Source organism: Chelonia mydas, chromosome 8 (genome assembly GCF_015237465.2).
Source record: "Chelonia mydas isolate rCheMyd1 chromosome 8, rCheMyd1.pri.v2, whole genome shotgun sequence".
NCBI lineage: Eukaryota > Metazoa > Chordata > Testudines > Cheloniidae > Chelonia > Chelonia mydas.
Genome location: NC_057854.1, coordinates 76013094 through 76026210, shown reverse-complemented (window position 1 = coordinate 76026210; position 13117 = coordinate 76013094). Strand labels below are relative to the sequence as shown.

Here is a 13117-nt window from a genome sequence, read left to right as displayed (position 1 = left end):
TTTTGCACCCACAAAAACTTGGATTTGTGGATTTGTGCCTACTGCATTTGCAAGCATAAATTAACTATTTTTTGCACGTGCAAAATCTTACGTGTATAAACCTGTGCAATCCAAATGCACACAAAATTGCACCTGCTGTTTTAATTAATTTGGAAGTCTGGCTCTTTATGACTTTCTTCGAAGTATGTTACAGTTTCGAATTCTGCTGCAAAGCATAGTTTTAATGACAGGATGATTAAATAAAGAATGCTAGTATATGCTGATGGCTTTTTAAAGCTTTCTTTGTGTAAGCCAGCTTTTTTCTTTTTTAAACTGCTGCTCTTGTATTTGGCAACGGATGCAATGGCTTCATGGAATTCTGCTAAAAAAATATCCAAAATACAAGTATACTTACATACTCAGGCACTAACTTCTGAAGTAGTTTGCTTGATGCTATTTAAATAAAGATTTGAACACTGGGAAAGGAATCTCTTTTCCAGAAACAAATGGGAACGAAACAATTCTTAATATGTAATGTATCACAAAGAAAAATCCCAATGGAAATCACAGAGAAAATACTTGGATTTTTGTGAAATGGGTGATAAAAGGCCCCTGCCACCTCTATCTGCACTGAAGGCTGCTCATCATTTTGCCTTTTCTGGTTTCTGAAAAACAACTGTCCCTCACATCACATGTTGCTGCTCCATGGGCAGAGGCAGCACTGTGGATTTATGTGACAAAATGAGGATAATCAATTTCAATCTACTCAAACACCTTTTAGAAAAGTGCAACAGACATCATGATTTGTACTACAGTACTGGCATCTAAGAGGGCCACATTTTTTGCTCAGATGTAAGCACCCAACTCTCACTGACTTCCAAGGAGCCATGTTTACACATCTGAGGGCAATTTGGCATTTAAAGAACAATCATTTGTGAAAAAAAGAAACATGAGAGAAGTACAGAATAAGCACCTATACTCAGTGATGAGCTGCCAAAATCTGAAGAACCGGTTCCTTCAGTCACTCCGAGTCTTCGGCGGCACTTCGGCGGCAGGTACTTCACTCGCTCCGGGTCTTCGGCGGCACTGAAGTACCTGCCGCCGAAGTGCCGCCGAACACCCAGAGTGAGTAAAGGACCCACCGCCGAAGTCCCGAAGCGTCACCGGGTGAGTGAAAATTAAAAAGGGATTCTCAGCCAGGGTAGCCTCCCCAGCTGGGAGCTCAGGCGGGCCGGACAGCACCGTCCTGTGGGCTGGATGTGGCCCGCGGGCCGGAGTTTGCCCACCCCTTTAACAACCGGTTCTAAACCGGCTTCAAAATTTAACAACCCGTTCGCGCGAACCGGCTCCAGCTCACCACTGCCTATACTTACATGGCATAGGGAATGCATGGGGAAACCCAGACACTGTTAGCAAATGGAACTTTCCTTGCAATGGCCACAATGAATATGGTATTACCCACACACCTTGTCTCCACAATGAATTTAAAGAAAATGAATTTCAAAGAAAATGTAGTGAAAAGAGAAGACATGACACTTGACAGCTGATAAAAAGCCTGTTTATGCCTAATACAGAGGATCAATTATTGAAGAACAGTTAAATGTGACCCATTTAATTCTGCAAGGCATCCAACATCTATAGGACTGTGCTAGGTAAGTGCTGGTCATGCAAATTAAAGCTGCCTGGGAACATACAGTACTTTTGACTTGCACTTACAATTTTCTAAGTTCTCAAAAACTTTTAGAGATGAGGATATGTTTTACATTCCCATTGAGGCTATTTCCTTCCCTTTTCTACATTGTCTGCCACCCTTTGGAAAAGCATCTCCTCTCTGATCTCCCTGCATATTTTTGAGCTGTATATCCATATCTAGGAAGGAAAAAACTAACACCGTACTTATTCCTGGGTGTGAATTTAAACAAGGAGTAGGAACGGGCAACCCAGTTAAGACAAAAATTCCTAAGTGGCCCAAGACTTGGCCATTGATCCTGAGGAAGAAAGGGGGAGTAAGAATTCCTTTTACACTCTGTGCAGGCCACCTGGACCCTTTTCTATCCTTAGTCCTAAGTATTATATGTAGAAACAACTATGGAATAGGCTTTCAAGAATTTATATGTAATTTTAATTGGCTCTAATTTAAAGTCTAGAGAGAGTCAAAGTTAACATAATTTACCCCCTTAATGTGCATTTTACTCAAAATTAAAATACCTTTTAGATTCATATCTATTCATAAACATGCTCATACACACCCCAACTTGAATAAGGCACACAGAGTCTAAATGAGTGCATGGAAATCCAAATTATACATCACCCCTGAATTTGGCACCAAATACCTAATGAAAATTTAACAAGTTAGGTAAGGATTACGATCTAAAATGCAATGACTAAAATATATATATACAAAAAATTAAGAGAAGTTATGCTGGTTTAGTTAGCATACCATGTACCTGTGTCTAAATACAGATGCACACAAGGGCCGGCAATCATCAGTTTTTTTATAATTGTATAGATTTCAACGAAGAGGGATATTGCTATATAAAGGAAGTCTCCCGCCCCTCCATTCCCCAAACAGCTCTCCAAAGACTAAAATATGCCTTTTCTTATTGCTGTTTTTAGCCAGAGCATCAATAATTAAACAGGCCATGGTCAGGGGCCCCAAAGCAAACATCACTGGGTTCTGGATGTGCTCCATGCAATCCTGCAAGATGTCTAAAGCCAGAGCTTCAGTCCTGACTGGATCGGCAATGACCCATTAGAAACAATAGGGGGAATGTTCAGATTGGATGATGCATGCTACTTCACTTTTATTTACTGGAACTGAGCCACACTACAATCTGAAGCTTCTGCTCGTTTCCTTGGTTTCTCTTAGGCACTCAGACACTACATTGCTGAGCAACACAAGAAGCTATATGAATAAATGATAAAAAAAATTTCCCAATGTCATGGCTACTAGAAGTATGCATTATGGAATTAATGTGGTGACATGTCTGGATATTATTGCCACACACTCCGGACTAAAAAGTCCCTCATCTTTTCTTGACTTCCCACTCTTTCCCTCCTTCTTCCTAAGAGCCAGTCTGAAAATCTGGCCCTTCATGGATTAAAAAAGATACATATATTACCATGTGTAGCTAGTGGTTTGGATGTAAGTGAACAGATGTAGATGGGTTATATAGCTTCCAGCCCAGAATGCCCTTATGTATTTTGAAACTGTAGTGGGGTATATATGCAGTATGTTTAGTGATACTGTCTCACATTCTCAACCATCCACACATTTTATTTATCAAATGGAGACATATGGCATACAAAAGATTTGTTTGGGTTAGGGGTAGATTTTTCCAGTATTACCATGGAATATAAAAAGAAAATTGCTAGAAACCATTTGGTCACAGATCAGTGTTGCCATTATTTGTGCAGCTGGAAAAATGGATGTCGCTATATTCTTCCTAGGCTTACCAAAGATCTAGCTAGCATATAACAGAAAAGCACATGCACACTTACTGCTACATCTCACTAAGTATGAATCCCCACCCTCCACACCAAGAAGGTAATTGGAAGGAAATTGTTGCAACACACTTTCCAGTGACTTGCCTGTAAGAAAAAACGACCTCAACTGTTTATGCCAAATCATTGGCACAGCCAATAGTCCAGTGGAGTTCAGTCTAGACACTGGAACTGCTTACACAATATGTTCTTGCCTAAGTATAATTTCATTAGTTACCAAGTGAAAAAGGAATGAGGGTGTTTCAAGACATTTATCAGAGTGGTAGCCGTGTTAGTCTATATCAGCAAAAACAACGAGGAGTCCTTGTGGCGCCTTAGAGACTAACACATTTATTTGGGCATAAACTTTCGTGGGCTAGAACCCGTGTTTTAGCCTATGAAAGCTTATGCTCAAATAAATGTGTTAGTCTCTAAGGTGCCACAAGGACTCCTCGTTGTTTTTTCAAGGCATTTAGTATATAATATTATCCATGTGTGTGTGCACCTGGATTACACCTGTCACACAAGACAAATAAAGATAGCCCCCACTAATAATGTATTCTATGTATTACACACACATACAGAACACTATTTGTTAAGCATGGATATTGCACGGTACAAGACAATCCCTGCTAATAGCATTCTCTGTATGTTTGTGTACATATACAGAACAAGACAAATACAGTTACAATCTAAGAAACAGGCAAAAAATCAGACAAACACACACTGGGAGATGCAGCGGATAGCAATAACTTAGAACATTAGTTATTATTAGTATTAATAGTTATGGAGTGGGAATGGTATAAAGTTGATGGGATTTAGTTAGTGCTTCTGAGCCACACAAAAGTGGGTTTCTCATAAATATCATAAAAACTACATTGCAGCAGCACTGAAGGGGTACCGCTTCCAAAGTGCTATGCAAGGTTTTATAGCCACGTCACTCCTAATGGGCTGGATACTCAGCTCATGAAAATCAGCAGCGTTCTGTTTACTTTAATGGTTCAACACTGATTTACGCCAGCTGAGAATATGGCCCAATGACTCTAATGGGACACATGTGGCTAACGCCTTCACAGAACAATTTAATGATATATAAAATGAACTGACAAGCCAAGAAATTCAGAATTAAGGCTGCTATTCCAACCATATTTCTCCCAATGGCGCATTGCTGTAGTGGTCTTGATATCATACAAGCTGAACACTGAAATAAAGTGAAGTCCTTACTCAGGAAAACTTCCCATTGACACCAGGGAGACCCCTACTGATTTCAAAAAGTTTGTCTGAGTGAGGAATGTAGGACTGGGTCTAGTAATCAGCCTGATACCATAATTTATTGGCTTTTGCCAATTTAAATTGGATCCCCGATTATAGTTCTCAACCTGCAATGGCTCCAGTTTAGGTCATGGGCTGAAATTAGATGAGGATCTAAACTGCAAAGTTTGGCTCTAGATGCAAAATTCCCTAAATGTGAGGGTGTTGATGGTAAATAGGAGACTAAGGATTTTGAAGTGATATAAATTCCCTTTTATGTATCTAAACCTACAGGGCCAGATCCTCAGCTAGCATAAATTGATGTAGCTCCTCTGACATCAGTGGAGCGACACAGATTTACACCAGTTGAGGATCTGGCCTATTATGGTCTACAGTCTCCACTGAATAATTTAACAATTCTAATACTAATAAGGTGAGGTATTAGGGTCCAACTGAAATCACATTAAAGGCAGTGGAAAGGCTGTCACTGAACTGGACCCCAGAGGTGAGAAAATTACTAGTATGTGTAAAGAGAGAAAAATTTGGATCTCAAATGAATGCTATCCTTCATAATGGAAAATCACCTTGTGATGGGGTGGACTAGGTCCAAAGGTCCCCTGCTGGAGGCCTCAGGGTTCTGTCACACCCATCCCAGGAAAGGAGTGAAGAAGAGGTCGTCCAAGTGGCCTAGAGTGGTTGCGAGGAGGCAACCAATCAGAGGGGCTGCTGGAACAGCCAACTGGGGGGCAGGAGGGCCATATAAAAGGAGCTGCAGAACAGAGCAGCAGTTAGTTTCTGCTTGGAGCTGGAGAAAAAAGGACTGTGTACCTGGCTGGAAGAGAAGCAGGGCCACAGACAGCTTAGTGTGGGCAGGGACTGGGGGAGCGAGAGGCTCCTAGCTGGCTGCTAGGACTGAGCCAAAACCAGTTTGCTAGCAGGAACCAGGGGAGCAATGAAGGAGCTCCTGGCTGGCTGCTGCGACTTAGTGGGGACTGAGTCCAGGAAGGGCCGCAGGAAGAGCATGTCTTCAAGGAGGAAGCCCTGGGGATTTGGCTGTATACCATGGCTAGGACTACTTAAAGATAGAGCTCAGGGAGGACTAGAGATACCACCAGAGGGGTACTGAGATGGGCCCTGGTGGATGGTATACCCTGAAGGGGGTCTGTTCTGGTTCACATGCAAACAGTGTGAGAGACTTGGCAGGAGGACTCAGCTGCTGAAAAAACTGCCTGAGAACCTCTGAAAGGGATCACCAGACCTGAAAGGACACAAACATCCAACCAGAGGGGATGCTTGCAAAAGGTGGGTGCCAACTCCACTGCATACCTTTAATACTATTGTTACTTTGTTCTTTGTATTTAAATTCCTTTCGTACTCAGTGAAATTCAGACACAGATGAGAATTGTACCTTCATCTTTACTTTGTGGCATCTCTATTTCAATATTCCAAACCCAGCAACTTAATATCCCACCAGCCCCCTACCGTACATCTGTCCTCTAAACCTTAAATACCTGTTCTCCCAAGCTCTACTAAGCCCAAATGAGTTTGTGCATGTAAATTCTATTATCTACATGAACAAAAAACAGAATCTAATGCCTGCACATGCAGATAACTGTGCTCAAAAACAGTCTACAAGTCTGTGTGCAAAATTGTTCATGCACAAACAGAAGCTCTGTGAAGGGCCCCTTGTCCCTCTAAGTTAAAGCTTGGGAGAAGAAGTTCCCAGGGTTTGGAGTAGGTACAATTTTCTTGTAGATTTTATTTCTTTAACCTCCGAACAAACCTGTGGAGGTTGGGTCACTCTTGCATTTGGATCCTTCAGGATTCCCTTGGCCTTATTTAAAACAGGAGCATATTTGCAGTCTGAACAGTAGAATGTACAGAAAGGGAAACCCCACTTTACTAGGATAGAATATCCACAGTATCTGAAAGACAATGGTAGCATATCAGGTCACAGATGCTTGCAAGAAAATTTACCACTTATCCACCCAAGCTGACCCTCCAAGGACCATTAATGTACCTCAACGTGCCAACACAGATTTATAAAAATACAGCCTTAATGTGTGTGTGTGTAGGTAGAGTAAGATTTTTTTTTTCTTTTAAAACACTGTAAACCACAACATTTAAATCTTCATCCAGGCAAAAAATAGGTAAAATGAGGTAACAGAATTTTTGTCTTTTACAAAGCCAGAAACATTCTTGCAGGGCTGAGAACTTCTTATGTACCAAGTTTCAGCCTGAGGTTGAACTGACAGCCATTAAAAATCTCTCATGAAGAGGGTTTAAAATGGAAGCACTTATGCACCCTTTATTAGAAAAGCATGACTGGTATCCTGGATATTTTATATTTATATTAGACTATATTATATCTATTTATTGGTATGCTCTTTCACATGTATCACTAAGAACTGAATTTAGATCAGTATCTGCATGTGTTGTACATATTTTACATGCACACATACTATATTGACTTCTATCACATATTGCATGAATCAATCCCTTAACAGTTTATGATTTATGCAGCTTGCCAGTAAAGAAGTAGGCCATGCCAGCCTTGAAAGCACTTTAGCTTGGTTGTTTTTAGTCATGAAGGACATGTTGTCCTGTAATTATTCTGTCATTTCTTAAAAGGTGAAATCCTTAACAGGTTCGTGCTTTGTGTTGCTATGTGTATGTGTGAGTTTCTGTCTGAACATGTCTTACAGAGCTGGAATCATCATTCCAAGTTACTTTACAAGGAACTACATAGAACTGGACAGCTTAAAATGTGTTAAATACCTTGTAGTTTACTTGGATTATTTTGGGGGGGAGCTGGGGAGGAATAGCATAGGGGAGAGTCAAGGAAATCCTTAATACATTCCAATTACAGGCCTGATTCACAAAATACACAACTGCATAAAAGTGTCACTTTCTGTTTTGATCCTGTCAGTAATGTAATGTAATGTGTTTTCATGTACCACTTAACTTGAGTATCCGCAAAATGTGCAACTTTAAACAATTATGCAAATTTTAAAGTAATGCATTGAGAGAGAAACTAAAAGGAGATTCTGGCATTAATCAGTGATTCCAGGCTCTACTTGCAACAGTTCAGTAAAATATGGGCTAACCTTAGTGCTAGTGGCTGAGAGGCAAGGCTTTTCTTCTGCCTCAAATTAACTGGAGTTTTAGCTTATTCAAGAAAAATGTAAATGCTATGGGAATACAAAGCTCCTTTTTCTGTACAAAAATCTGCCATCCATTTTAAAGGACTAGCGCTGTGAAACATCACAGGATATTTCTTAGATAAGTCAGAATGAATATTTAGTGAGTTTTAATGTGAACTCCTAGAATGATATACAAATCACATGAATTATGGGAGTATTATAAGAGATACTTTTTACAAGTCCTGCTGTGCCCAAGTATTGCCTGTATATCAGATAAAAGAAAAGGAGTACTTGTGGCACCTTAGAGACTAACCAATTTATTTGAGCATAAGCTTTCGTGAGCTACAGCTCACTTCATCGGCTGCATACTGTGGAAAATACAGAAGATGTTTTTATACACACAAATCATGAAAAAATGGGTGTTTATCACTACAAAACGTTTTCTCTCCCCCCACCAGCAGGAGAGTAGGGTAGGGGGAGAGAAAACGTTTTGTAGTGATAAACACCCATTTTTTCATGGTTTGTGTGTATAAAAACATCTTCTACACTTTCCACAGTATGCATCCGATGAAGTGAGCTGTAGCTCACGAAAGCTTATGCTCAAATAAATTGGTTAGTCTCTAAGGTGCCACAAGTACTCCTTTTCTTTTTGCGAATACAGACTAACACGGCTGTTACTCTGAAAGCTATATCAGATAAGTGTATGAAGCTAATACAGTAGTTCATTGGATATGTGGGTATGGTAAACTGGTTTGGATAAAAGTAGAGTAGCACAATTTGGATCAAAACTAAAACAGGACAAAACTTGAACCTTTATTTTCAGAAAGTGTAGTAAAATTATTTTTTAAATAAAGATGGGTCAGAAAGATAATGTGGGATCAGAGCACTCCCAACTTTGTGGCTCAGGTCCATTTCTACTGGTTAAAAATATTTTGTGTAACTCCTTGCTCTTTTTTACTGCTAAGAGGGGAAGAAACTCCAACAGAGCCATTCTCATCATGAATTGACCAAAAGTTCCACCCACCCACCTCAATGGGTGGGGGAATGTGAAGGGGGTGCAGAGCATGGACCATCTAGAGTCTAAACTAGGCATGGGAATCCGGCCTTGCAGGTGCTGAAGGTCTAGCTAATTGCCTGCTTGGGGGACAAAGGAATTTTTTCTGCCATACAGCCAATTGGCAGAGGCCTGGGAAGACTTTTCACCTTCTTTGCAGCACATTTGAGCCATAGTAGGTTAAGCAGAAATGTGCTTAATAAATACCTAAGTTACTTGGCTGCCATGATAATTTTTCACAACTTGCAGCCAGTTTCCAGTGCGGTTAAAAGGACAAAATGAAGGGCTTGCTGACACAAAAGGCCAGTGATTTTGCTGATGGGCTCATGGGAAAGGCTGAGACCTTGTGGCCCTCACAGCGTGAGGTCCCCACACTTCTGCATCCTCTGTTTCCCTTGTAGAAAGCATGCGATGGTAGGACTCGAGTGAGCTGAGTTGAGCCATGCAAAGTTACGGATGATATGGTAGGAGCCCTATAAACCCCACAGTGGAACCACTTAATGCCTTGTATAGGAGAGTATGGGTGATGGGCATGTAGTACCTGTTCCCTGAGTTTAGGTTTACTAAAAGTTGTGGCCTGGTACATGAATGGATTTTATGCATCTGTCAATCCTCATTTTGCCGCCATGTTCGGATCAATGAGGAAATGCTGCATTTCTCACAAGAAAGCCTGATCCTGAAGCTTTCTAGCCCATTCTCCAGACTAATGGGGTTGAGATAATATCCAAACTTTTGGATGCTTATCTGAACTGAACTGACCTCTGAATCTTTTGAGGTTTCCCAGTTTCTGGCTTCAATACATAAGCACAATGAGCACTTAACCAGAGAGTGTCAGCTGTTCACTTTGAATTTCCCAGCTTTAGTTGGCTTAGGTCAGACCCTCAGTGTCACTTAAACAATGTTTTGGTGTTATATTTTAATTTTGAAAGGATTATCAGGGAAACCTACCCTTTCCGTTAATTCTCTTTGAAAATTGGCAAGAGTTTTAGAAGGATCTGCTAATATCCTCACCAGGACTAATAAAATACCTAGAATAAAATGTGTAATACAGATGAAAAACATTTTAAAAATTGGTGGAGGTAGGAAAATACAAAGATTTTTTTCAATCTGAAACTACAACTGCCATGGTAAATTACTTGGAATGCAGTGCAACATGATGAATACCATAAATTATGGTGAGATTCTGTGTGTGTCAGTAGTCCATTCCATGTAGTTTATGGCTAAGACAGCCATTTATTTTTCTTTTTATGGGGCTAACGATTACATACCATTGAAAATTTTTGACTGCTATTTGCTGATTACAACACTTGCAACAAAAAATAAAATAAAATCCTATTGTCTTTAGCAGTAAGTAGTATTCTACCCAAGAAAGACTGCACAGATCAATAAAATCACGCTTCTTCAGCTACTCCTTACTAACATATGCATGGCACTAGTAAGCTAGCGCAGCAAGGCATTTTGCTAAAGTTACATGTGGAAGTCACTGTGGAAACAAGATTGGGATAGGATGTAACAAATGCATCGCTTCATACACACGGGTCTTCAAACATAAAAATCTGGCAAAGCTCAAGAAGCAAAACAGGAGGTAAGACAGTTCTCATATGCTGCGGCTCTTAATGCTCTTAAAGTATGTGGGATAATTAGGTAAGTCAGTTCGTCCAAACTGGGTGTGAGGTTTTGTTTTAAGCCCTGGTGTGGAATGTGCTGTTATGTGTGTCTCATTTACTACGCTATTCTGAGGTCTAAAGCAAGGGTTTCTGCACCAGATAACATACCTAACTGCACAAAGTGACCAGCTACATTCCCTTTGAAAGCTATGTCAAAATCTCTGCAGTCTCAGGGAGGAAAGTACCTCATTCCCTTTGCATTAGTCACCCAACCAGAGATTAACCTAATGAGCTTTTTTTCTACAGGCTTGGCTGGCACACCTAGGATTTGCATTACATACCTGTGATTTCTCAACATTTAGCCCAGAGTGTGTACATTTAAAGGCAGACTGCTATCATCTTTCCAGAAACTATTAACTTCAACTTTACTGTAATAAGTTACTGAGTTAAAAAATGAGGCCAGCCAAGGGGTGCTTTCTGGGACTTGGTAGGAAGCTGACACACAACTAAGTAGGGTAAAAACGTATGTGCGTGCGCACACATACAAACACACAGGAAACTGGTATGTGTCAAAGAAAGGGCAGCATGCTGAAAAAAATGGATAGTACTTTTTTCCCCCCCTTATTTCGTCTTCCTTCCATTATCTTCCCTGTTACTGATTTCAAGCAAGCACTGGCATCCATTTGATGTCAGTAGATTGTTTGCAGACTCCATGACAGAGTTTCTAGCTTCCTCCCAGCTGCATCCTGCCCTATCAGTATGCAAACAGCCTTCTCTCTTCTATCTCCACCCACTCCCATGAACAAAGACTGAGTGTCAATTCATAGAGAAACCATAAACCCTACAACTTTAATTACTGTAATAATTGTTTTTATTTGCTTTGCTTTACCAAAGAGACTTAATCCCAAATTCTACGTGCCTGTGCAATTTTTATTAAATAATCATATTAAATTCTAATGGACTGATACTCACTAAACCCCCAAACCACCAAACTAAAATCTCCCCCCCTTCAAAACAGTTTACTTCAGTTGGCCTGCCTCATCAGAAAAAGCCAGGGAAATAAATAGGCCATGCATTGAGCCCATAAGGTCAACAAGTCTGGACTCTCCTGATCCCAGGGACAGGAGCGTAATTTCCAGATTCAAGGACCGCTCTCTGATAATGCCCTATTACAAATCTTCCTGCTGCATATGCATCTAGATTCTTACATAGTGCCTATCACTATAGTGTCTGAGTGCCTTCCACAAGTAAAAGGGTCAACAATAATATGTGTCTCACCCTTCTCTGCTGACAAGAAGTAGCCTTGGTTTTGGTTTTGATAGTGATCTAAGTATGAAAGTGAGGGTGCTTCTACAGGAAAGCATGGCTGAAAAGATGGGTTTTACATTTAGCTCTGTAGGAAGACATTGCTGAGGACTTTTGCCTGATAATGCCCTGTTACAAGCCCTATCCCAGTTAAATTGGTAGCTTGCTGCACCTCAGCTGATATCAGTTGTTGTGAAATCGCATATGGAGAGGCAGTCAGGACCAAGCCACCTACAGTGTAAGGTTAAAAACAACACTTTACACTTCCCCTACAAACAAAATGGAAACCAATACAGATCAGTGTAATGTGCTCAATGCAGGACACAATGTGAATGCAGGCAGCCCTGTTGAGCACCAGCTGATATTCTTGAGTAATCTCAGGGTGTATCCCAGTAATCTGTAAAATGAGCACATGATGACAAAATATACAGCACAGCCCCGATTAACAATAAGTAAAGTAGCAGGCTTTTATGTGTCATTGTGACATTCATTCACTGCTGTCACTCCCTAAAGGATTGATCTTGCAGTCTATACAGGGTTCTGTCTGCCTTAACCATGCTTAAGGTACTCATCTTGGTATACAAGTGCCCACATCAGTTTTCCCTGAATGTGGACTGCAGAGTGGGCCATGAGGTACTCACCATGGTAGGAACATAGAGGACAGCAGGAAATTTTTCCATGGGTAAGGCAAGCACCTGGGAACCAGGCTGCTGCACCACTGGATCAAGGTTGCCAGTTTTGGTTGGGTGTATTCCTGGAGGAATTTTATCACATGACAAATTTTAGTTAAGATTAATCTTTAATTCCTGGAGTCTCCAGGAATTAAATCCTGGAGGGCTGGTAACCCTAGCGGGCAAGGAGGAGAGATGGTCCTAGATTATGATACCAGTGGTGGAGAGTACGTCCCACTAAGAAGCACAAAGCTTGAACGGCAGCCCACTTTCCCTGCCTACACAAGCTAAGGGAGAAACAGCCTATTTCCCTAAGTCAAATTACACCAACAGCTTCATGGCTTCATCACTGGAGCAAGGGGTAAGAGCAGTCCAGCCAGGGCCACAGCCTGCTCTCCCCAACCCCGACGAAGGGCACTGATACCAGCAGAGAGCATGAAATCCCCAGAAGCACCTCTTCCTCCTACTTTTACAGCCTCTGGGCACATAAGGCATGGCTGAAAACTGACACTGACTGTTTACTGCTGGACACCTATCACCATCTCCCTATGCGGGAGGGCTAAGAAGACACCGCCAGTTCCACATGAAGCCAGTCAGAGTCCCCATTCTGCCACTTCCTATGGA

General features: G+C 41.1%; 1 protein-coding gene across 7 annotated transcripts in view; it reads right to left on the bottom strand.

Moving 5' to 3' along the window:
• LOC114021517 overlaps positions 1-13117 on the bottom strand; it is a 201641-nt gene that overhangs the window by 172906 nt on the left and 15618 nt on the right. Inside the window, exon 2 of one of the 7 annotated variants that reach the window (XM_037906007.1) lies at positions 6497-6638. The exons of the other annotated variants lie outside the window; for them this stretch is intronic. The gene's annotated coding sequence lies outside the window, so the exon portion shown is untranslated. The remainder of the gene's footprint in view (positions 1-6496; positions 6639-13117) is intronic. 7 annotated transcript variants of the gene reach the window in all.